This window comes from Macrobrachium rosenbergii, chromosome 26 (assembly GCF_040412425.1).
Source record: "Macrobrachium rosenbergii isolate ZJJX-2024 chromosome 26, ASM4041242v1, whole genome shotgun sequence".
Taxonomy (NCBI): domain Eukaryota; kingdom Metazoa; phylum Arthropoda; class Malacostraca; order Decapoda; family Palaemonidae; genus Macrobrachium; species Macrobrachium rosenbergii.
The window spans coordinates 11,318,508-11,346,007 of NC_089766.1; the positions used below are offsets into that span (position 1 = coordinate 11,318,508).

A 27,500-nucleotide genomic window follows, 5' to 3' on the forward strand; every position below is an offset into this window, starting at 1 on the left:
CACGAATGGAATGGGACTTCCGATTGTTACTAAGACCTTTAACACCGTTTTCAAATCTAATTAATGATAAGCACTACAATCCGATTACTCTGGATCCATAGAAGCAGCAGCTATGATGAATCCTTACCTTTCCTCTGCACGTGCCTCGACAGACCGAATATACCACTCGTGATCACTGCCTAAGTTCCTCTCCACCCACGTATGGACCTGGGGGAAAGAGCAGAACCCACCACCCCTAAATCTTTGAGCAGTGAGGCTATGTTGACAGTGAAAATCTATCAAGCTCTAAGCAGGGATTCAACTTGAGATTATTACAGTACGAGGTCCAAAATGAAATGAACTATATCTTAGTTAATAAATTTCAGTTTCTGGAAAACTTTATAATGGAGTTAACTGAAAATATTGGAGATTTTGGTTAATTTACTTCAAATGATTCAGGTCCAATGCTAGTCATTCATTATAGACTGGTGAGTCATATAAATGCTATATTTATTAAAGTGCAGTGCCAAAACCTACCATTTCTTCCTTATCTCTTCAATCAGAATGTCTTGATGGAATTAGATACATTTTGGTCAGTTACTGCCCTGATTAGAATTTTACTTAGGGTAATTTTCACTTACTGAAATATAAAAGTCCGGCTGGTTTGTAGACGTTTATGCCGACTGTAAGGCTGTGGTTTTTATTCATATTATTTTTCACTTGTGCACATGAATACAGCAGCGACTACTATCTTGTTTACCTTCGAATGTCACCCACTTTCAGAAGAACACGGCTTGCTAATGAAATATAGCCGTCTATATTATCTTCCTTTTTAAGCAATACTATTTCCCCTTTCTTATCAAATTCTTCGCTCTCCCTCTGCCATAATCATCCCTCCATTTAGTGAGGAGAAGATTTCCCGTGGAGGAATATGAAATTCTTTCTGCGAGCGTTATTAAAATCCTTGGATACAAATTGCTGGTATATTAAGTTAGGATACGTTTCCTCGCAAGACCTGAAACGCGGCAATTTTGAAGGATATCAGATCGCTGATAATAAAGCTTCGGTGGCAACGTTGCGTCTTATTTAAATAATCTAAAGAAATAAATCAAGGATGGAGTCTTTGGGACATGTGCAACCATTTGTTACATAGAAGAAAAAACGAGGCGATATTTTTATAGTAAGTTTTTTCATTTTATTTTTCTTTAAAAGAAAATTATTGTTCCGGTTTTGTCTGTCCTTCCGCACTTTTTCTGTCCGCTCTCAGTTCTTAAAAACTACCAAGGTTAGAGGGCTGCAAATTGGTATGTTGATCATCCTCCCTCCAATCACCAAACATACCAAATTGAAGCCCTCTAGCTTCAGTGGTTTTTATTTCATTTAAGGTTAAATTTAGTCATAATCGTGCTTCTGGCAACGATATAGGATAGGTCACCACCGGGTCGTGGGCCGCTGTTCATACAGCATTACGCCGAGACCACCAAAAGATAGCTCTATTTTCGGTGGCCTTGACTATACGCTGTAGCGGCTGTACAGAAAACTAGATTGCGCCGAAGATACTTCGCCGCATTTTTTACTTGTTTTTCAAGAATTTTAAGTAATCTTTTCATGTTCATGTCCTGCGCCTTGGCCCTCAATATTATGACACTGTCTATTGTTCCAAGTTTAATTAAAGGAGACAGAAACGTCATTTGCCTTCATTTTGCTTGCATCTCAGCTTTTCCTTGTTAACAGCAGCGTATCAAATACATTAAATCTTTGCTTAAATAAAATCATCATCAACATCGTCCCCAATGCCATGTGATGCATACGGGCTCATATATATACATATACATATATATGTATATATATAAATATATATAAATAAATAAAAACATATAATATATATATATATATATACATACATATACAGTACACATATATTATATATATATGTATATATATATATATATATATATATATATATATATATATATATATATATATATATATGAACAAAGTTACAGCTTCGTGGCTGTAACTATGTTCATATAATCATCACGTTTTTAATTTTTCGTGATTTAAAATCAAACATACACACACACACACACACACACACATATATATATATATATATATATATATATATATATATATATATATATATATATATATATATATATATATATAACCAGACTGTTTCTCAAGATACTTGGAGAAAAATAAAAGTTTATAATCAGCCATCATAAATAGCACCAATGTTTCAGGAATCTAGAAGACAATTTTAGACATTAAAATACTTTTGCCACCTCTAATTACATATTATATAGACCATCTGGCCGGGGCATTAGATGTTCTAAACTTAAAAATGTCCTAGCACAAAACCTACAAATCTTACTGTCAAAATATGGCCACGTATGAATATATAAATAAATTAATGCTAACAGGACTAATAAGGTTTAGCAATATATAATCATGCTGTTAATATTAATAAAAGGAAACGGGGTTGGGGGGGGAGGGGGAGGATGCAGCACAATGACGGATTTCGATACCAGTGTTGTCTTACGGAAAATTCTGCTCTTAATTAATACTCAAGTCGGGTAGAAGGGATTCAAGTTTCCTGAAACTTTCATTGTGCCTCTCTTGATATGAACAGTAAATTATGTATCTAGTAATTATCTGACGGTGGTAGGTCAGGTCGAGAAAGGTGTGTTTATAATAAATATAATATATATATATATATATATATATATATATATATATATATATATATATATATATATATATATATATTTATATTTATATATATATCTGTATATATATATATATATATATATATATATATATATATATATATATATTATATTAAATGTGTTTAAATGCTAATCTTTGTGCGTTTACTTTCCGAGCAGAAAGAAAGCGCAGTGGTAAAGTACACAATAGCGTAGCTTATTATTCTCCTTGTTTTCTCGACGTACCTATCTGTCGGCATTCACAATCTAATCTCTCTCTCTCTCTCTCTCTCTCTCTCTCTCTCTCTCTCTCTCTCTCTCTCTCTCTCTCTCTCTCTCTCTCTCTCTCTCTCTCACCCGCACATGAATTCATGATTTCCTGTCTCGAATATAGGCATCCACAGGAAACGTCATAAGCCTTTAAGGAATAGAAAATAAAACTGGGATTTAGGTGTCAAAGTGGAAATACTGACAGCTCCTTTCTCTCTTGCGCGACAGCGTCACTTACAGGAAAGCCACTTTCTCTTTGGAAACTATAAAATGATTCCATTTAAAAAGAAAGCTTGGTTGTGAAAATGTATCATTTTAAATTTTAGGGGACACTCCAGTGTGGAGAGAGGTCTGTTCTCTCCTCGGTGAAATGGATAGGAAAAAAGAATACAATACCTTTCCTTTGGATTGACAGCTAATATGAGAACGCATGAAATTTGACTTTCGTCGAGAAATTCCTAAATGAATTGTCATATTTTGTTGTGTGAAAAAAATGAAAAAAATATTTTTGCCTCTGTTCGGGAGACGATAACGTAAAAAAAATTTGATCAACTTTTCTTTTTAGTACGACATTCACAAGGACGCTCTTCCACCCACACCTCAACCCTCCCCCCCCCCAAAAAAAAAAAAAAAAAATTAAAGGGACAAAGACTGACAAGTAACTTGATCCCAGGAAAAGAACGACTGACAGACAGAACAAAGCGAACGCGTCTTTTCCATCAGCAACGGGTTTGTTTAGGGGTATGTCGCGTGTTAGGGAGTTTGGGGAGTGGGGGTGGGAGAGTTAGGGAAGGGGTGGTGGGGGTGGAGGGGGGGGAAAAGGCAAGAATAACGACTGGAGAAGAACAATGCTTTACCCCTCCTTCTTCTAACCTCGACATTTGAAATAGCCACACCGCACCGCACACCAGGTTTTCTCGTCCTCTCCCCAGAATAAATATTTCAAAACAGGCCGGTCCAGCCTCTCCCAGAGTCTTGTTTGATGTCGCCCTCACCGCGAAACTGCTTTTTAAAGGCTCGCCGACTTCGACGGTTTGGAATAGGCTTCAGAATTCTCAAAGCAACGCAACGACCTGACATTTTTTGACCTTGGCTGGTTTTAAATTTACAGGGAATGTGCGAATAGTTGCGGGTGGACAAGGGACGCCGCCATTAAATCTTCATCTTCGCCGAGAACTTTATATAGGTCTCAAAGGTATTTGGGTCAAGGGAACGAAGTTTTAAAAACTGCAGTGCACTGATACATTGTCTTAACTTGAGGTACAAGGCTGAACTGATTCAAAATCCTCCCCTTTTAATATAACAACTCCTTAACTCCTCAGAATCATTTCTATTCGCTTGTTAATCCTAAGCCTTCGTTTCTAAAATACCACAGGAAGAGGACTTCCGGTTCCCAATCAATTTTTCAAAGGAAGTTCATGAAAAGACACTGTTTATTAAGACACTCAAGTGCTAGTGGTTAGTACCTTTTACCTTACTATAACTTATCATCAGCAGACTACTTCTACTCGAAGTCATATCGAAATTTAATCCATAAAATCCGGTTCCTAAGGAGACTAACTGTGCATGCCAATATGGGAAAAAAAAATCCAATTTTTTAAACTAATCTTTTCATATGCCACCCAATGCATATGGAGAACCAGACCTCTGATTTCAGGACAAATCAAAATATACACAAAATTATTTATTTTGCATCATTCTAACAATAATCTTTCTTGCCTTTTTGAGGTATTAATTAATTATTTTTTGAGTAGCTATACCTCTCCCAAAATTTAGATACATGCTAAATGACATTAATGGTCTTGGCCAAATGCCTAAAACTCTACAGTATCTTTTTGTAGTACATCAAACAGATATTTGTACAATATACTTTTGCAGAGTCAGCCACTTTCTATAGCAAACTGTCATCCAAGCCAGAACTACTATTCCATCCATTTTGTTCACGGATCCTTTTCCTTCCTACAGAGGTAAAAACAATGTTTTCTCCACCCCAAATGACAAGTAACTTTTCTCCCGAAGGACTGACCGCTTCCCATAATACCGTAAGGTTACGCTCCTTACTCCGAAACCCATAAACAGTTTGAAGACTTGAACGCGAGAGACTCTTAGGCCCTTCTTCAAATGCCTGGGGTAATAGCAAGATGATGCTGTAGAAGGCTTATGTTACCTCTGTTGTTATTCTTTGCTATTTTTTTCTTTGCATTTCCTCTTTCATTATTTATGGGGATTACCTGTAGTATGAATTCGCCTATTGTTTGGAAGCTTGAATGTTTGCAATTTTGTTTGTTCTTTAGTTTGCCTGTTCAGTATGAATGTTTGTTCATTTAAGTTCAGTATGAATGTTTGTTCATTGAAGTTCGGTATGAATGTTTGTTCATTTAAGTTCAGTATGAATGTTTGTTCATTTAAGTTCAGTATGAATGTTTGTTCATTCAAGTTCAGTATGAATGTTTGTTCATTCTGGATAAAAATAACTAAACCTCAATTACTAGTAATATATCAGTATAATCAGACTACCATAGCCGTTACTCCTGATACAACAACAAATTGAACTCTTCAGTGAAAATCCTGTAGAAAATAGGCATTAGTCACATATGTCGCTCTAAATCATTTCCTCAATTTTTGTATGAAGCGTATCAAATCGATCTCCGACATTCTCCTCAGCTAAGCGCAGGAGCGAACGCCATCGAACTGCATAAAAAGCCCTACTTCCGGTTTGCAAATTCCTGAGATGACTGCGAGTACTGCACCAGCCCCGGTTTTTTGCCATACCCCTAGGTTAGGTTAGGTTAGATTACGTTAGGCTGGGTTAGGATCTATTACGTAAACCGACAGTAATTTGGGTGTGGGAAGCAAAATGAGATTATTTTCAATAAAATTCTATGGTTAGTTTTTAAGATATTGCGTCCCGCTTTTTTCATGGAAAGGTCCCGGTACTCGGTTACATCACAGGAAAATGTTTTCGGTTTACCTGTTTATCCGAAAACGAGGTAAATCAGAATATCAATTCAGAATAACCCACCAATTTGGAGATGTCTCGCTTATAACTATACATATTACATACCAAGTTTTTAACAATTGTTGCCATTTTTGTGACTTGACTAAAATTGTTCAGGAATAGTCATTTGGATCAATTTAGTGGCACAGAAAAAGTTCGGTAAGAATGCCTTGAGGTGGTTTGGTCATGCAGAGCGAATAAGAAGAAGAGAGAATGTTCATGAATATGTATAAATCACAATTAACACGGGAGAAACGGAGAGGAAACACAAAGAGAATATCTGATGACAAGAGCCCGTTGTATCATGAAAACCTCATTATGATGGAAATTTAAAGCCACTGAGTTGACTGTTGTACTTTACTTAGGAGTTAGAATAATGAAAACTGCTATTCTCAGATGTCATACCATTTTGTTCAAATTTTATATATATATATATATATATATATAGCTTAATGATAAATAATATTGCCAAGACCAGGAAGAACATTCTTTATTATACAAGCTTTGAGGTATAAAACCTCATCATCAGGCTGAAAAAACCGACAAGGATGAGAATCAGTAAAATTACAATAAAATGAATTGTCATAATAAATCTTCAGCAAAAATACTAACGAAATATATAAAATGAACAAGTAAATACAAACTAAAAGGGTGAGACGTAAAATAACGAAAAATTAAAAACACAAACATAAAAATATGAAAATAAAACTAAAGTGAAATGTAAACAAACTACCACTCACAAAGTAAAATATTTAACAACCTAATTGAGTACCTACTATGAAATTACACGATAGCTAGTTGAATACCAGACGAGTTGTTGTTCAATTCCGGCTTCATCTTTTTTAATAGTCAGCGACTCTGAAATTAAAAGGTCCAGTCTATTTGAACAAAAAGACAGTACCCGAAAATCCAGGTCAGTGAAAGGATGGTCCTGTGTTAAACTGTGTTCTCTAATGGCAGAAAAGGGTGGTTTGGAAAGGGGAAACCTAGTTCTAATAGAAAGACCTCTGTGTTCCAAAATTCTGTGTCTGAGCCAGCGGGAACTAGATCCCACGTATCGCAGACCACACTGCGAACAAGTGAACAAGTAAACGACACAGGAATTAAGGTCCACAGGCAGAGTAGGCTTCTCTCTCAAAAGTGATCTCATTGTAAAAGGATTACAGAAAACAAACCGGAAACTGATTTGAGGGAAACAATTTATTAAGTATTTCTTGTTTATTTTTTCGGACCATATAGCTACTATGACCAAGGTAAGGCAATTTTTAATGTACTTTACATCTTTACTAGCAGTACTGTACACCGGTCTGGGACAAAACTTTTCATTTAAAAAAATTTTTCAGAACTTTGTAAAATACAAAAAATGGGATATGAGTTTTCAGAAAAATAATTCTGGAGGAAAACCATATCTTGATGAAATAAATTAAAATCACAACAAACATTGTAGGCTCTATTAATCAAAGTGCGTATTGAGTTCATCTTATACAACTTTGGCGAAAAACTGAGGTAATTCAATCCCAAGCCAGTAAAAGTACTTTTCCTATAAACAGAGGTCTCAAATTTGCCACTTATTTCTGTATACCTGTACATCTAAAAATGACAACTTATTATCCTGTTCCGTCTCACAAGTAAAAGAAATGTTAGGTGACGAGAATTAAAATATTCAAAAACAAATCAACATGTGATAATTCCTTAAACACAAGGAAAGTATCATCTACATACCTACGGTAATACAAAGGTTTGAAAGCACTAGGGCATTCAGACATCCAAATCCTTTCACAATAACCCATGAAGCAATCCGCATATACAGGTCCAAGGAATTTCCCATAGCTACTCCATCTATTTGATTATATAATTTACCATCAAAAGTAAAATGCCATCAGCAGTTGCTAAATGTAATAATTTTTGCAAGTCTATTTTATTAAGTCCAAACACTGATAAATGGTTTTCACATATATTATTAAGAATAATGTCGGTTGTTTCTTTTAATGGGATATTGGTGAAAAGAGAGGTTACATCGAAACTAGCCATTACAACATCTTGGTTAAAATTGAAAGAGCATAATTCTTTAACAAATTTGGAAGAATTAGATATGTTAAATTCACCTAAAGTTAGAGGGTTTAAAACTGGAACCAAAAACTTGGACAGGTTATAACTAAAAGTACCAATTGAGGAAATAATAGGTCTTAAGGGTTTCCTATTTTATGTACCTTAGGCAGACTGTACAAATAACCAGGCTTAGACCCTGAAGCAAATAAAAGAGCTATATGTAGCTTCCCAATCTTATCTCTCAGACCTCTAAGCAACCTATTTAGTTTGTCTTCTAATTTCAAAATGTGACTCGCAATATCTACATTTAAAATCCTAAATTTTGTATTGTCAGATAGTATTTCATTAATTTTATCTAAATAATCAGACCTATTCATTAATACAACACCCCTACCTTTATCTGGCTTGGTAATAACTATACTATTATCGTTCTTAAGGTTACGTAAAATATTGATTCTGTCTTTATTTAACTGATTGTCACCTCCTTTTTTTCGATTAAAATTTTTTGAAGGTATTTTTTTGCGAATTACAGAAATTTTGCTAAAAAGTGAAGTAAGGGTTTCACTGCCAAAAATGTCACAGCCTCTCAAAGTAGAACATAGTTTTTCAAAACTTAAAAAATACTTAAAGAAATTGAATTTCATGGGGATCAAAGCAAAATCAAGACCAAGAGAAAGAACTTCCTTTTCATCTGTTGTTAAATTTCTGTTAGAAAAATTAAAAATAAGTTTTTATTTACTATCTATTTTCTTATTAACGTCAACACTTTGAGATTTTTTAACTTTCTATTTGTGTAAGCCTAACATCAGCCAATTTTTTCTCAACATTGGAATCTAAAATCGACGACAAACACTTAAAATCCAAAAAGAAAGGTTGTTCTTTAAATCCCTATCTAGTGAAGACAAATCTGTTAAAACTACATCTTTATTTTCGTTTTTGTGCTCTAACCTCAAAGTCTAAAAGTTTAAATTGCCATGAGAGATAAGTTTTCGTGTTGTGGAAATCCCTGGAATAAACCTTAAATTTGATGAAATTAGGAATAACACGGTAATCCTTGCAAGTATTCAGAAATCGTATGTCTTCCTCAATCTTCTTGGATCTATAACGAACCTTCTCAGTCCGTCTAAACAGCTGTAACGTCGAGCGGCCATAACGTCTCAAAATAGTCTCGGTAATTGGGCGGCTACTTGGAAATCTTAGCTTAATGATAAATAATATTGCCAAGACCAGGAAGAACATTCTTTATTATACAAGCTTTGAGGTATAAAACCTCATCATCAGGCTGAAAAAACCGACAAGGATGAGAATCAGTAAAATTACAATAAAATGAATTGTCATAATAAATCTTCAGCAAAAATACTAACGAAATATATAAAATGAACAAGTAAATACAAACTAAAAGGGTGAGACGTAAAATAACGAAAAATTAAAAACACAAACATAAAAATATGAAAATAAAACTAAAGTGAAATGTAAACAAACTACCACTCACAAAGTAAAATATTTAACAACCTAATTGAGTACCTACTATGAAATTACACGATAGCTAGTTGAATACCAGACGAGTTGTTGTTCAATTCCGGCTTCATCTTTTTAATAGTCAGCGACTCTGAAATTAAAAGGTCCAGTCTATTTGAACAAAAGACAGTAATTGAAAATCCAGGTCAGTGAAAGGATGGTCCTGTGTTAAACTGTGTTCTCTAATGGCAGAAAAGGGTGGTTTGGAAAGGGGAAACCTAGTTCTAATAGAAAGACCTCTGTGTTCCAAAATTCTGTGTCTGAGCCAGCGGGAACTAGATCCCACGTATCGCAGACCACACTGCGAACAAGTGAACAAGTAAACGACACAGGAATTAAGGTCCAGGCAGGCAGAGTAGGCTTCTCTCTCAAAAGTGATCTCATTGTAAAAGGATTACAGAAAACAAACCGGAAACTGATTTGAGGGAAACAATGCTTAAGTATTTCTTGTAACTTTTTCGGACCATATAGCTACTATGACCAAGGTAAGGCAATTTAATGTACTTTACATCTTTACTAGCAGTACTGTACACCGGTCTGGGACAAAACTTTTCATTTAAAAAATTTTCAGAACTTTGTAAATACAAAAATGGGATATGAGTTTTCAGAAAAATAATTCTGAGGAAAACCATATCTTGATGAAATAAATTAAAATCACAACAAACATTGTAGGCTCTATTAATCAAAGTGCGTATTGAGTTCATCTTATACAACTTTGGCGAAAAACTGAGGTAATTCAATCCCAAGCCAGTAAAAGTACTTTTCCTATAAACAGAGGTCTCAAATTTGCCACTATTTCTGTATACCTGTACATCTAAAAATGACAACTTATTATCCTGTTCCGTCTCACAAGTAAAAGAAATGTTAGGGTGACGAGAATTAAAATATTCAAAAACAAATCAACATGTGATAATTCCTTAAACACAAGGAAAGTATCATCTACATACCTACAGTAATACAAAGGTTTGAAAGCACTAGGGCATTCAGACATCCAAATCCTTTCACAATAACCCATGAAGCAATCCATCATATACAGGTCAAAGGAATTTCCATAGCTACTCCATCTATTTGATTATATAATTTACCACCTCTGTTTATAGTAAAAATGCCACTTTTACTGGCTTGGGATTGAATTACCTCAGTTTTTCGCCAAAGTTGTATAAGATGAACTCAATACGCACTTTGATTAATAGAGCCTACAATGTTTGTTGTGATTTTAATTTATTTCATCAAGATATGGTTTTCCTCCAGAATTATTTTTCTGAAAACTCATATCCCATTTTTGTATTTTACAAAGTTCTGAAAAATTTTTAAATGAAAAGTTTTGTCCCAGACCGGTGTACAGTACTGCTAGTAAAGATGTAAAGTACATTAAATTGCCTTACCTTGGTCATAGTAGCTATATGGTCCGGAAAAAGTTACAAGAAATACTTAAGCATTGTTTCCCTCAAATCAGTTTCCGGTTTGTTTTCTGTAATCCTTTTACAATGAGATCACTTTTGAGAGAGAAGCCTACTCTGCCTGTGGACCTTAATTCCTGTGTCGTTTACTTGTTCACTTGTTCGCAGTGTGGTCTATTGATACGTGGGATCTAGTTCCCTGCTGGCTCAGACACAGAATTTTGGAACACAGAGGTCTTTCTATTAGAACTAGGTTTCCCTTTCCAAACCACCCTTTTCTGCCATTAGAGAACACAGTTTAACACAGGACCATCCTTTCACTGACCTGGATTTTCGGGTACTGTCTTTTGTTCAAATAGACTGGACCTTTTAATTTCAGAGTCGCTGACTATTAAAAAGATGAAGCCGGAATTGAACAACAACTCGTCTGGTATTCAACTAGCTATCGTGTAATTTCATAGTAGGTACTCAATTAGGTTGTTAAATATTTTACTTTGTGAGTGGTAGTTTGTTTACATTTCACTTTAGTTTTATTTTTCATATTTTTATGTTTGTGTTTTTAATTTTCGTTATTTTACGTCTCACCCTTTTAGTTTGTATTTACTTGTTCATTTTATATATTTCGTTAGTATTTTTGCTGAAGATTTATTATGACAATTCATTTTATTGTAATTTTACTGATTCTCATCCTTGTCAGTTTTTTCAGCCTGATGATGAGGTTTTATACCTCGAAAGCTTGTACAATAAAGAATGTTCTTCCTGGTCTTGGCAATATTATTTATCATTAAGCTAAGATTTCCAAGTAGCCGCCCAATTACTGAGACTATTTTGAGACGTTATGGCCGCTCGACGTTACAGCTGTTTAGACGGACTGAGAAGGTTCGTTATAGATCCAAGAAGATTGAGGAAGACATACGATTTCTGAATACTTGCAAGGATTACCGTGTTATTCTAATTTCATCAAATTTAAGGTTTATTCAGGGATTTCCACAACACGAAAACTTATCTCTCATGGCAATTTAAACTTTAGACTTTGAGGTTAGAGCACAAAAACGAAAGAAAGATGTAGTTTTAACAGATTTGTCTTCACTAGATAGGGATTTAAAGAACAACCTTTCTTTTTTGGATTTTAAGTGTTTGTCGTCGATTTTAGATTCCAATGTTGAGAAAAAATTGGCTGATGTTAGGCTTACACACAATAGAAAGTTAAGAAATCTCGGTGTTGACGTTAATAAGAAAATAGATAGTAGTAAAGTTATTTTTAATTTTTCTAACAGAAATTTAACAACAGATGAAAAGGAAGTTCTTTCTCTTGGTCTTGATTTTGCTTTGATCCCCATGAAATTCAATTTCTTTAAGTATTTTTAAGTTTTGAAAAACTATGTTCTACTTTGAGAGGCTGTGACATTTGGCAGTGAAACCTTTACTTCACTTTTAGCAAAATTTCTGTAATCGCAAACGATACCTTCAAAAATTTTAATCGAAAAAGGAGGGTGACAATCAGTTAAATAAAGACAGAATCAATATTTTACGTAACCTTAAGAACGATAATAGTATAGTTATTACCAAGCCAGATAAAGGTAGGGGTGTTGTATTAATGAATAGGTCTGATTATTTAGATAAAATTAATGAAATACTATCTGACAATACAAAATTTAGGATTTTAAATGTAGATATTATGAGTCACATTTTGAAATTAGAAGACAAACTAAATAGGTTGCTTAGAGGTCTGAGAGATAAGATTGGGAAGCTACATATAGCTCTTTATTTGCTTCAGGTCTAAGCCTGGTTATTTGTACGGTCTGCCTAAGGTACATAAAATAGGAAACCCTTTAAGACCTATTATTTCTCAATTGGTACTTTTAGTTATAACCTGTCCAAGTTTTTGGTTCCAGTTTTAAACCTCTAACTTTAGGTGAATTTAACATATCTAATTCTTCCAAATTTGTTAAAGAATTATGCTTTTCAATTTTAACCAAGATGTTGTAATGGCTAGTTTCGATGTAACCTCTCTTTTCACCAATATCCCATTAAAAGAAACAACCGACATTATTCTTAATAATATATGTGAAAACCATTTATCAGTGTTTGGACTTAATAAAATAGACTTGCAAAAATTATTACATTTAGCAACTGTTTGATGGCATTTTTACTTTTGATGGTAAATTATATAATCAAATAGATGGAGTAGCTATGGGAAATTCCTTGGACCTGTATATGGATTGCTTCATGGGTTATTGTGAAAGGATTTGGATGTCTGAATGCCCTAGTGCTTTCAAACCTTTGTATTACCGTAGGTATGTAGATGATACTTTCCTTGTGTTTAAGGAATTATCACATGTTGATTTGTTTTTTGAATATTTTAATTCTCGTCACCCTAACATTTCTTTTACTTGTGAGACGGAACAGGATAATAAGTTGTCATTTTTAGATGTACAGGTATACAGAAATAGTGGCAAATTTGAGACCTCTGTTTATAGGAAAAGTACTTTTACTGGCTTGGGATTGAATTACCTCAGTTTTTCGCCAAAGTTGTATAAGATGAACTCAATACGCACTTTGATTAATAGAGCCTACAATGTTTGTTGTGATTTTAATTTATTTCATCAAGATATGGTTTTCCTCCAGAATTATTTTTCTGAAAACTCATATCCCATTTTTGTATTTTACAAAGTTCTGAAAAATTTTTAAATGAAAAGTTTTGTCCCAGACCGGTGTACAGTACTGCTAGTAAAGATGTAAAAGTACATTAAATTGCCTTACCTTGGTCATAGTAGCTATATGGTCCGAAAAAGTTACAAGAAATACTTAAGCATTGTTTCCCTCAAATCAGTTTCCGGTTTGTTTTCTGTAATCCTTTTACAATGAGATCACTTTTGAGAGAGAAGCCTACTCTGCCTGTGGACCTTAATTCCTGTGTCGTTTACTTGTTCACTTGTTCGCAGTGTGGTCTGCGATACGTGGGATCTAGTTCCCGCTGGCTCAGACACAGAATTTTGGAACACAGAGGTCTTTCTATTAGAACTAGGTTTCCCCTTTCCAAACCACCCTTTTCTGCCATTAGAGAACACAGTTTAACACAGGACCATCCTTTCACTGACCTGGATTTTCGGGTACTGTCTTTTTGTTCAAATAGACTGGACCTTTTAATTTCAGAGTCGCTGACTATTAAAAGATGAAGCCGGAATTGAACAACAACTCGTCTGGTATTCAACTAGCTATCGTGTAATTTCATAGTAGGTACTCAATTAGGTTGTTAAATATTTTACTTTGTGAGTGGTAGTTTGTTTACATTTCACTTTAGTTTTATTTTCATATTTTTATGTTTGTGTTTTTAATTTTTTCGTTATTTTACGTCTCACCCTTTTAGTTTGTATTTACTTGTTCATTTTATATATTTCGTTAGTATTTTTGCTGAAGATTTATTATGACAATTCATTTTATTGTAATTTTACTGATTCTCATCCTTGTCGGTTTTCAGCCTGATGATGAGGTTTTATACCTCGAAGAAAGCTTGTATAATAAAGAATGTTCTTCCTGGTCTTGGCAATATTATTTATCATTAAGCTAAGATTTCCAAGTAACTGCCCAATTACCGAGTATATATATATATATATATATATATATATATATATATATATATATATATATATATACATATATATATATATATATATATATATATATATATATATATATATATATATATATATATATATATATATATATATATATATATTTTAATTTTCACAATAAAATCAAAATTACAATTTAAGTAATCAACATAAAAAATAATTAAATGGGATCATATTTCTGAAATAACTCAGTGAGACTATATTTCTCAAATATATGCGCAGGATAAAATAATGAGTAAAACATTGGCTCCTAGGTCATAATAACGTTTCCACCTCTTAATCAGATTAGTGAAGATTCTATCCCGCATTGAGGTTTGAAAAATATGTCAATACATATCACAAATATATATTACAAATATGAAGAAAACAAGAGGATTTTCAGTGTGGAACTAATATTATATTAGTACTGTGAGAGAGAGAGAGAGAGAGAGAGAGAGAGAGAGAGAGAGAGAGAGAGAGAGAGAGAGAGAGAATTATCATTAAGATTCCAACAAGCAAGACAGTTGCCTCATCAGCACAATTACCATCGGATCATGAGAGGAAATAAGACAGAGAGAATGATTTTAAAAGTTGACTTCCGGTTCAGAAATGAAATGTTTTTTGAAGTCATAGGAATGACTTTTTCGGGGAAAGTGGGTCAGTTATGACCTCTAGGGAAGACAAAACAATAAGTGTGTCACTGCTGTTGTCAGGGAATTATAAATGCACGCAACCATTATATTTCAGTGAAAGTTCAAGAGTGGAAACATCGTCTTTTGAATAAGGCCCATTTCATCTTTGAAAAATAAATGCTCAGATAAATCGAAAAGAAGTAAAAAATGTGCCGAAGTTTCTTCGGCGCAATCGAGTTTTCTGTACGGCGTATAATCAAGGCCACCAAAAACAGAACTATCTTTCGGTGGTCTCGGAATAATGCTGTATGAGCCGTAGCCCATGAAACTTTAACTACGGCCCGGCGGTGGCCTGTCCTATATCGTTGCCAGATGCACGATCATGGCTAACTTTAACCTTAAATAAAATCAAAACTATTGAGGCTAGGGGGCTGCAATTTGTCATGTTTGATGATTGGAAGGTGGATGATCAACATACCAATTTACAGCCCTCTAGCCTCAGTGGTTTTTAAGATCTGAGGGCGGGCAGCAAAGTGCGGACGGACAGACAAAGCCGGCACAATAGTTTTAAACGCAGAAAACTATATAATCAATGCCACCGAAAATAGAACTATCTTTCGGTGGTCTCGGTATCATGCTGTATGAGCCGTAGCCCATGAAACTTCAACTACGGCCCAGTGGTGGCCTGTCCTATATCGTTGCCAGATGCACGATCATGGCTAACTTTAACCTTAAATAAAGTAACAAACTACTGAGGCTAGGGGGCTGCAATTTGTCATATTTGATGATTAGAAGGTGGATGATCAACATACCAATTTACAGCCCTCTAGCCTCAGTAGTTTGAAGATCTGAGGGCGGGCAGCAAAAGTGCGGACGGATAGACGAAGCCGGCACAATAGTTTTCTTTCGCAGAAAACTAAAACTGGCAACAAAGAACTGCGCCGACAGAAAATACATCCCACAAAAGACCAACTGATAGACAGACAAGGCGAACAAATCTTTCCCACCTGCTACATCTTTGTTGACTGCCCTGTTGTGTGTGTGTGTGTGTGTGTGTGTGTCAGCGGGTGAGAGGGGAAAAGGCAAGCAAGAAGAGCGAGGGCAGGAGGAGGAGGAGAATGCTTTTCCCCTCGTAACCTACATCGCGCGAGGCTCTCATTCTCTCCCCAGAATAAATATTTCGTGCCAGTCAATCCCTTCCCAAAGCATTCTTCGATGCTGTTCAACACTACGGTGTATCTGAAGTATTTGAAGCACAAGGACTTAACAGCTTGGAACTAACTTTATAATTTGGAAGCGATGACTTTACATCTTTGTAATTTTTCAGATTTCCGTGGGTGAGTGTATTTACTTATTGAACTGAATTGAATATAGGATTTAGGCTGAAACGGAAATTTACAGTAAAAGGTTTGAAAGGTGTAACAGGAGGAAAACCTCGCAGTTGCACTATGAATCAACTGTTAGAAGAGGGTGAAAAGTAAGATGGAAGAAAGAGCATATGAAAGGAGGTACAGTCAAAGGAACGAAAGGGGTTGCAGCTAGGGGCCGAAGGCACGTTGCAAAGAACCTTAAATAATGCCTACAGTGCACCGCATGAGGTGCACTGATGGCACTACCCCCATACGGGGCAAATTTTTCTTATTTACATATTCTTTACAGGTAGCTCAAAGAGACAATTCGTGATGATTAGAAACTATTATATTTCACGCTTTTTAAGAGTGATTCGATGAGAATCCAATCTTACCATAACTCATATCATCCTTAGCAGTTCTTATAGTTATATGGAAGATTAAGCCATTATTACCTTTTCCAACAGCCTTGGAAAAGTAACCTAGGGAAAACGAGACTATTTCTTTACGCAAATTTTCCTGTGTTATAAGTTCTAGAAAATTATCAAGGACTGCATTTTTAATAACAAGGAAACTGGTTGTATCCTTCTGCGGTTCCTAAGACTGCTTTTGGAATATATCTTTAGATTTACACTGTATCACTATGCCTCAAAAGGCCTTCGTACACAGGGATATCGAAAGTCTTTGCTATAACTTCAGAATCTAAGGAACATCCTCTCGTATTTTCGCATGACTTTGATCTTCCTGAGTAATTTCACCAAAATCCAACAAACAAGTACCAAGGCAAAATGGTGATCAAGTCATAGGCACCACAATATGTTTTTGTTTTCTGAAGAGAAAAAACTTTTTTCTTAAAGGTCTACAAACATTAAAAAAAACTCCGTCAAGTAAAGCTGCTTCTTCTTCTTCTTCTTCTTCTTCTTCTTCTTCTTCTTCTTCTTCTTCTTCTTCTTCTTCTTCTTGACAAGATAAGAAAGTCCCAGTTTCAAAATTAAATTTACACTTTGCATAATTCTGGTCGGATGCCCATGGCACTTAATTTCGTGACTAAAACTTGAGAAGAGAGAGAGGCCCTTGGGGGCATCATAAAAAGTGCACAAGGTTACCCAATGTGTTAGAGAATAAAGGATATATTATCACGAAATGCACGGGGTATGGGCGGAAATAGATGTCATCCTGCTGAAGAGGTTTATAAGTTGGTTTACTATCCGTCACTAAAGACAAATTATTCTTTTCAATCTACATTTATAATTTATCTAGCGGTTAACACTTATTATCATCACTAGTAATGATAATAAGTGTTAATAGGGGAACAACCACATAAGCCATAAACTTGCAAAGCAGTCTACCTCTTGATAAAATGTCGAGGGGAAAAATGTGAAAAAGAAAACAAAAAAGAAGAATAATGTAATGACAACTTGTATTAAAAAATAACTCTGACCATATATGACATAAAAACAGATAAGCCTGAATGAATTTACTCCCATGTGTCATTTCATGTAAGCTCAATAAAAATTCTGACTACGTAAAAACATTAAATAATAAAGTACAGAACGAGGCATAAGAATGAACTTCACATTATGATTCAAACGCAACAAGATTAAATTGAGGCAGCTAGACATAAACCATGGACATCAGCTCTCGGTGTACAGTTGGGAGTAATACAATTTTATAGGGCTATAAACTAATTCTTGTGATGAGAAAGTCAGCCCTTACAGTGTCATATTACCGCATATCCGTCAACGATGCCGAACATTATTCGGGCACGACCCTAATAATGCGTTTGTGTATTAAGATACACCAGTAAGTGCATGTATACCCCTACCCCTTCACCCTGCCCAAATCCCAACCCCTCACCCACCCCACACCACCCCAGGCCACTCCCATCCCCACCCCAGCCCTGATTTCGAAAATACTAACCGCACTGGAATGTTAGATGATATATATATATATATATATATATATATATATATATATATATATATATATATATATATATAATATATATATACATAATATATACATATATATAAATATATATATGTATATATAGATAGATAGATAGATAGATAGGTATATGTATGAAATGTGTGTGAGCGTGTATGTATGAGAGAGAGAGAGAGAGAGAGAGGAGTCTCTCCAATCCCACGCAAAACGAGAATTTTCAGCAAGAGTTCGCCTGAATAATGCCGAATGAGGAAAGCACAAGAGTCACTAATTAGTCATTTAACAAGCGGCGCAGTCGCCCCAGTAACGCAATTAACATCGAATGACGGAGGAGGGAGCAAGGAAGGAAGAAAAGGAATTCAGTGCTGTCTTCCTCTTTGCATTCGGGAGGGGGACGATTTTGGTGGAAGGGGAACGGGACTTTTTTGGGTGGACCTGTTGGGGGAAATGGGACGTTGGGATGCTGGTATGTTAATGTAACTTATTCCTCTCGCTGTCTCTCCCCCTCTGCACGCTTATTCGTGTTAACTGCTGGATTTTCACTGCTGACGAAGGAATCTCTCTCTCTCTCTCTCTCTCTGTAAGCAACCATACAGAAATATATACATGCACAAACACACACACATACGTATATATATATATATATAATATATATATATATATAATATATATATATATATATATATATATACATATATATGTATATATATACATATATTAATTCTAATTTTTGTATCCTTATTTCTGATTATCATCTCTCTCTCTCTTTCTTCTCTCTCCTCTCTCTCTCTCTCTCTCTCTCTCTCTCTCTCTCTCTCTCTCTCTCTCTCTCTGTAAGCAACCATGCAGAAATATGTCCATACACAAACACATACACATATATATATACAGTATATATATATATATATATATATATATGTATATATATATATATATATATATGTATATATATATATATATATATATATTAATCTAACTTTTGTATCCTTATTTCTGGATTATCATCTCTCTCTCTCTCTCTCTCTCTCACCTGACATATACGAAAGGATCCCAATCGCTATATAAAGGAAACGTTCAGAAAGACACAGAATAAGAAAATAAACGACAAATACCAGTGAAAATAAAAAAAGCAGGCATTCGGTCGAAAAGCGACTCAGAAAAGCGCAGTCACTTTGCGCTGAAGGTAAACATGCCCGTGTAAAAAAAAAAAAAAAGAAAGTTATTTCCTCCTCTGAGTGAGGGTAACATTTTCTCTCTTGTCTGGAAAGACTAAAACGATATGACTTAAATAAATGTTCTCGATGGTAGAAATCTCAGAAAAAAATCATACGTTTTTCACGAGTGACAATATCAGATTTATGATACTTTAAACTGGATAAAAATTCATGGGTATTAAAAACAATTTTTTTGTGGTTTATAAATCAAATTCAAAAGCTTATTAGGAACGATAAATATTTATGGTTAAAAGCCAAATGATAACACGTGAGATGTTATGGCTATGAGATGCGTTGTTTAAAGTGTTATGAGGTGTTCAAAATATATCGTGATGAACAAGAATATTATGGCTACCGCACAGAAACGCCTAACGATAAGTCAGATGAAAATTTAATCCAAATTCTCAGAATTCATTAAAAAGTCTGATTATCTTCCAGAATTAAATTTTCATGAACTGAAGCTTATAGTAGTGAAAGGAATACTCTTTTCTAAATGAAACGTACGGATTGGAAAGGCTTATCTAACGTTTCTGCGTAAGAATACTCATTTTCTAAAATAAAACAAGTAGTAGGTGCGCCGGCGCAATCAAGTTTTCTGTGCAACGTATGAGGCTGTATGAAACTTTCAGCCACGGCCCATGAAACTCTTAACCACGGTCCCGTGGTGGCCTGTGCTGTTGGTACCTATAGCGGTTGCTATACGTATGATTATGGCTAACTTTAACCTTAAATAAAATAAAAACTACTGAGGCTAGAGGGCTGCAATTTGGTATGTTTGATGACTGGAGGGTGGATGATCAACATACCATTTTGCAGCCCTCTAGCCTCAGCAGCTTTTAAGATCTGAGGGCGGACAGAAAAAGTGAGGACAGAAATGAGTGCTGACCAAAAAAAAAAAAAAAAAGTGCGGACGGACAGACAAAGCCGGCACAATAGCTTTCCTTTACAGAAAGCTAAAAAAAAAAAAAGGGCGGTTGATGGGTATGAATGGAGCCATCCAATTGGAAATATTGGGATTTTTATTGTAGATGAAAATAACAAAGAGAAAAACGACCACCTTACCTTTAATATATAGACACAAGGGCATTTTCTCTCTGCTTTAAAAATCGCCAAAGCTAATAATAATAATAATAATAATAATAATAATAATAATAATAATAATAATAATAATAATAATAATAATAACTTCTTTAAAATAGAATGAAACACCGTCGATGCACTGTTACTAATGTGGAAAAGTTTAGTGCAAACAGGCATTATCACTTGAGTGAAAGTGCAAATGTGGCTGAGTGATAAATTGACTGATCTTACTTTACATAATTGCGTTTAAAAGCTTGATCACAAACTTACGATCTGGGTGAATGTGCAAAAGAGGCTGAGTGATAAATTGATAGGTTTGGCTTTACACAATGCAATTTAAATACTCGGTCACCAACACCGTACATACAGGAATTACTTACTTTGCGTTACATAAACAAGAAACTTCATAAAAACTCAAACTTAATAAAAACTCTAACTTCGAAAAAACTCTTACTTCACACACGCAAAGGAATGAAAACTCGACTATAAAACCTAAATTCTACAATAAGACTAAATGACATACAAGGTAAACGAACATATTCCAGTCGCAACCACGTTGCTATCTACGCACCAGTTAGTGAGGGGAGATGCAAGAGTGAGGGGAAAAGGAGTGGGTTTTCCCGCTCACCCCACCCCTCCTATAAACTCGGTGGTTCCAGCACCAACATCAAACGAAGTTCTCGTTTTTTCCCCACCCGAAAAATATTTCGTGTCGCCAGTCCATTTCTCAGTGTCTTCAGGGATAAAGATTGAAACGGATATCGTTTCATAATCTCTACTATCTGCACTTACACTAAAAATTTAAGAAATGAATTAGAGTAATACAAACCAAGGTATCTTCAACATGTAAAGTTACTTCCAAAATATATATTAATGGTTTACAAACGTTCGATTAGTTCTAAAATGTAAAACCAATGCTTTACCGATACAAAGTCAGTTCGAAATTTAAAATACATTTATTCTCTAAAGTATAAAACGAACACCTTTCAGACAGTCAGCTCAAAAAGAATAAATAAACTACTTCTCAATTGTAAAACCAACTGGAAGACGCAAATACCCTTGTTTACCTAATGCAAGGTCAAAGCAAAAATATAAACAAAAACACCTTACATTTCCAAACGCAAAGTCAATACCAAACTGTAAACTCTGTGAGCTTAAAATGGACTAAGGGGAGATCCAACATCAAAGAAGAACTAGGAGAGGGGGTCGTCTGACATGAAATATTTATTCTGGGGATTGACTTACTGGTTTCTAAGAGCTGGCGTCACGTAAACTAAGGTTATAGACGCTGTTATGCTGGGGAGAATACGACAATCTCGTGGGTGTAGCTGTTGCAAGCACAGATGTTGCAAGGGAAGTGTTCTCCCTCTCCCTTGCTTGAACACATAACCTTGTGGCATACAATAGTAAACAAGACTGTTGCAGATATACGTTAAATGTCTTTTGTTTGATATAATTTGGCTTTTAGGTATTAGCTGTCTAATTTTAAGTAAATCTCTTAGTTACCCAACACCAAAATACCAAACTTTAATAAAAAAAAAATAAATAAAGGTGTCTCCGGCCGAAAACGAAGGGTTTTCCAACAGGAAACTTCACCCTGAAATGACTTAGCCTTTCACAGTTCCAGGAATCTAGATTTTTTGCACCTAATTCTCAACATCTCAATTCCTTTCTAATTCTCTCGATGAGCAAGCGGGAGAATACTATTCACCAGCAGCCCAATTTTTTTACTTCACGAACAAACCCACTTCAGACACAACCAATATTCATCAAAAATCATCTTTGCCTCTCAAAGGAGCTTCAGTGAATGACACGAGCCGAGAGCCTTTATTTCTGTCATCATTAGACTTTAATTGACGTCACTGCGGTAATTAGGTCACTCGTTGATTAGGCAATTAGCGACAATGGTGCTTGTATTCAGCATTCAGGTTTATTATTTTTGGAGTATTCTTCACTTGGAAATGGGAGCTCTCTCCAGATCTCTTGTTGGATCAAATAATTGGTTAAAATTCTCTCACGTTTAGTTCAACAAGAATAAATATACCTTTTTCATCCAAAAATCGCATGCATTTCAAATACCTAATAAACTGTTTATTTTCAATTAATTAATTATTCCAAATTCTAAGTACTGGTTTCAGTAACGTTTCGGAGTGTGCTAGAAATAAATCATTAGCTCCTTCTGGCCATCTCTAAATATGAAATAAGAAGGCAAATGTACTTTTACATATTTTATATGTTTTTACATTCCACTTCGTTGCTTCTGCATGGCCGAGTCATCTCAAAGTATTCTGATTCATCCTTTCCTTGAGATGTTCCTTTTAACACCTTCTCACACCGTCAGTTCTTTTCATGCCTCGTACAAATAAAGCAAGCCCAAACAAGCTATCAGGTAGTGGCTACGAAAAGATTTGATTTTATTAATCATCCCCAGCGAGATATAAAATCATCACCGCACTGCAGCGTCTCCCAAAAGCACATGAAATTGACTTCGGTTCGCCTGGGATCTTTATGTAATAAACACAGATATAAAGAGTTAATTGGATATCGTGTCAGGCGCCAACTACCCCTAATTCCATTGCTACATTTTGAACTCCCATTGAAAAATTAAATGGAACTAAGTAAAAAAAAAATATAAAGCCATTCATTTCCCAAAAGTTCACTTAGCTCTGAAATTTTCAAGTCAGTAACCCTAATATTTGGACATATAAATTCAACTGTATAAAAAACGAAAGAAAAAACTATATATATATAAACCATTGATTTGCAAAAGTAAAATCCGTTAAAAATTTTATGTCAGTGACCTCAAAATGATGTTTAAGTGCAGAGAGAGAGCTTCAAAGAAAGGTTCAGCTATCATGCAATTTTTTTTTCAGAACGGGGGAACCTTGTGAAATGTAGGTACCGCAAAATCGGGGTAGCAGGAGAAAAGCCCTCTCCTCTCTCTCTCTCTCTCTCTCTGGTAGCTGGAGTAAAGCCCTCTCTCTCACTCTTTCGGGTTGCAGGAGAAACGCCTTCTCTCTCTCTCTCTCTGGTAGCAGAAGAAAAGCCTCCTCTCTCTCTCTCTCTCTCTCTTCCCCAGGCTCTGTCTTTCTCCCTCTCTATCTCTCATCCCATTTCCCTCTCACATCCTACCCTCCCTCTCTCTCTCTCTCTCTCTCTCTCTCTCTCTCTCTCTCTCTCTCTCTCTCCACACACACACACACACACATACCATCCTGTTGAAATACCTCACTATTAATGGAAAAGCCTCACATCTTTTCTAAGATGAATTTCATGTCCGTTTAATTATTCCTTTTGCTTAAAACTGGGATTGTTTGATATTCCGAGTAATCTTTTTCTCTGAGATTAAATGAAGTTCAAGCAATCAGTCTTTTCATTTATAGGTTCCTTTGATATACAATCCGAATCTTTCATTTCAATTCAAAAAATGACCACTTTCACGAAAGTATTTTAAAAAAGAATAACTTCCACTGAAAAGAGAGAGAGAGAGAGAGAGAGAGAGAGAGAGAGAGAGAGAGAGAGAGAGAGAGAGAGAGAGAGTATTTTTCAGCCATAGGTGAGTTTGCCTGGACACTAAGTAAAACTGAAGATGAATCTAATGAAATATTCAGCAAAAAGGGACATTGGCATGACTTCCTTCCAAAAGTAAAATAAAAATTTAATTCTCACATTTCTCTCCAGATAAAGCGTTCTTAATATGAGATTTTCATCCACAGAAAACAAATGCCTTTTAGTCAGAGAAATTAATTGTAATCCTTCCACTTTAGGGATTATCTCAAGAGCACATGACAATATCTATGACCCTTTGGCTCTTCCACTAAGAATCACCAAATTAATTTGATATTTTCCTTGAAGAGAGAGAGTTAGCTGGCGGTAAATATCCACAACCGATATCACTGAAACTAATCGAGACTGGCGGAAACTCAAGTTGCTCACCATCTATCGCTCAATCAGAAGCAAGATATGTTTTTTAGTGATATCAGCTGCATATATTTACCGTCAGCTGAAAATAAATAAATAAATAAAAGAATAAATGAATGAATGAATAGGTAAATAAACAAATAAATAAATAAAACTGTAGATAATATCATGAAAAGCTAAATCAACTTTCCCTCACAATAAACATAGCTTTTTCAAGCCAAACGAAAACCACAAACTGTCTGTAATACATTCATCCTATAAAGTAAGTTAGTATATTTCTCTCACATTTCCACAGTATAAAAAAACACAGATATCCTTCACTCCCACACGTGCATGAAAAAGAGTAAGTGACATGGGTTTTCACTCGAGAGAGAAAGCACTCACTCTGATATTTTCACTCACAAAAGAAAATTTGAGTTTTCTAGGGCGGTAATAACAGACGCTACACTGATATTAGAGAGATTAATGAAAGTTTATTTTTCATATCTTGCCCATTTTCCAAAACGAAAGAAAAAATATATTTCTTTCCAATTAAGAAATTTTCACTCACGGGCGAAAGCAGCTGTCTGACTCCATTGTACTTATTTTCGTCCCTTCCAGATAATCCTATTTTTCTTTTGATGTTTTAAACTCAGCTGCTAAAGCTGTTATAATTCTAGCGTTTTCGCCAGAGAGAGAGAGAGAGAGAGAGAGAGAGAGAGAGAGAGAGAGAGAGAGAGAGAGAGAGAGAGAGAATATAAAGACTAGATATCTTCTCCTTCCCAAGTCTATTTGGATAAAAAAATAATGGAGAGAGAGAGAGAGAGAGAGAGAGAGAGAGAGAGAGAGAGAGAGAGAGAGAGAGAGAGAGAGAGAGAGAGAGAGAGAGAGAGGCTATTAAGACTAGATATCTTCTCCTTTCCAAGTCTATTTGGATAAAAAATAAAAATAATGGCGTCAAAATTTAATAATTTGCAACAAAGTTAAAAGGCTAAATTGAACGCTTTTTTTTCTTAGTTAATCCAAGTTTAATTGTATATATCTACGGCACCAGTGCGCAGCTCATTAATAACTAAATTAACATCTCTTATATACTTAGCATCAGTATCGTTTAGCCGAATTTGCATTCCTGATGAAATGTCTCGCTGAAATGAAATGTTCTAAATATATATATATATATATATATATATATATATATATATATATATATATATATATATATATATATATATATATATACATAATACATAATACAAACATATCTGTATGTGAGCATATATATTTATATATATATATATATATATATATATATATATTATATATATAAATATATATATATATATACACATATATGTATACATATATATATTTATAAATATATGGTTTATTTCACGTTCATAAAAATTTGTTCCTTACCACAAAATCCACCTCACTTTTATATCTTTACTGAACATTTATCTAAACATTTATCTTTCATTTGGTAAGCAAGATACATCACACGTGTAAAGCAAATAAAACCAGTACCTATAATGACTAAACAAAGTAAAGAGGTCTGCAGCGGATCATTAAAGTATATACTTACGCTAACGATGTAATGCACAAATAACTTTAATAGAATTAAATTGACGATAAAATTAATCGGTAGCAGAAGAGACAGGATTCTCTTAAATGGCTTTATCAGTATTGTATTTAGTTGTTAGGCTCTCCGATTTACTTACCATAAAACACCTAATGTCCTGTGACACCCAAATGTGACGTATATCTGTTTTGTGATATTGAAATATTATGCTGCTTTTCAACAAGCCTCGGCGTTAGGCTCGGTTGACTGATAGGTGGTAACGAGAAACCATTTGGCCAGATTTCCTCGTCACAGAAAATGGATTCTTTTAACAGAATTCACCATAAGCGTTAATGCGCGCAACCGAATCACATGTAAAAAAAAAAAAAAAAAAAAAAAAAAAAAAAAGCATTTCGCAACTAATGAATCAGGATTAGATTTCCCATAATAGTTTGTTATCATCGCCCGGTAAAAAAAAGGGTTCAGTATGAAATTTAACACTAATGCTTTTAGAGTTGTCACTTTTCATTAACAGTCACTCGAGTGGTATCATTGGAATAAAATGTATAGCGTCGACCTCCTAGCATTTACTTTGCCTTCACAGAATATTGAGGCGTTTTCATATCAAAATATTATACTCGTATACTATCCATTCATTAACTTCTTGGTATCTTTCCCTTGATTCCATGTACCTCTGATGCACAGACTTATTTATTTGTTGTCTCCAATTTTCTCGACATGAACACACCATCTAAATGCTACCCTTTATGAGGCTAATCTATCGATCTGTCTGCATGAACAACCGCTTCAAAATACATTAGGGTGTCTTCCAATTTCAACCGGTATTTTATTGCAACGTTGTACATTTCTATTTCCATCTCCTGTTATCAAGGGGACGTTCTAATAATCTAAAATAAGAACTTGTACCATTCCTGTATTTTTCCATAAGAACTCTGTATTTTCTGTAAAAAATTAATTTTGGTAAATTACAGTAAAATACACTGAACTGGTATTTCTTGTCAAAGTCACTTACTCATCTCAGTCATACATGTATACACATATGCATACTTTCAAACAAATGCCAAAGAATAATAATAATTCATATAATTAAAACAATGTTACAAGTGTACAAGAGTAAATAGTAAATAAGAACAATGAGAGGGAACTGTGTTGACTCTGTGCTGAATTCACAAGTGACAACATTTTACTAATGCCATACTATTCAAGAAGGAATATCTGTAATGGGTAATACATAATATGTACTCTAAAACATTAAACTAT

At 34.7% G+C, this 27,500-nt stretch overlaps 2 protein-coding genes across 7 annotated transcripts in view; one reads left to right on the plus strand and one right to left on the minus strand.

The window, feature by feature from the left end:
* The window catches only part of LOC136853027 (meiotic recombination protein SPO11), a 366,970-nt gene that overhangs the window by 124,610 nt on the left and 214,860 nt on the right, over positions 1 to 27,500 (minus strand). The gene's annotated exons all lie outside the window — the stretch shown is intronic.
* LOC136853030 (transmembrane protein 72-like) overlaps positions 1 to 27,500 on the plus strand; it is a 296,951-nt gene that overhangs the window by 71,652 nt on the left and 197,799 nt on the right. The gene's annotated exons all lie outside the window — the stretch shown is intronic.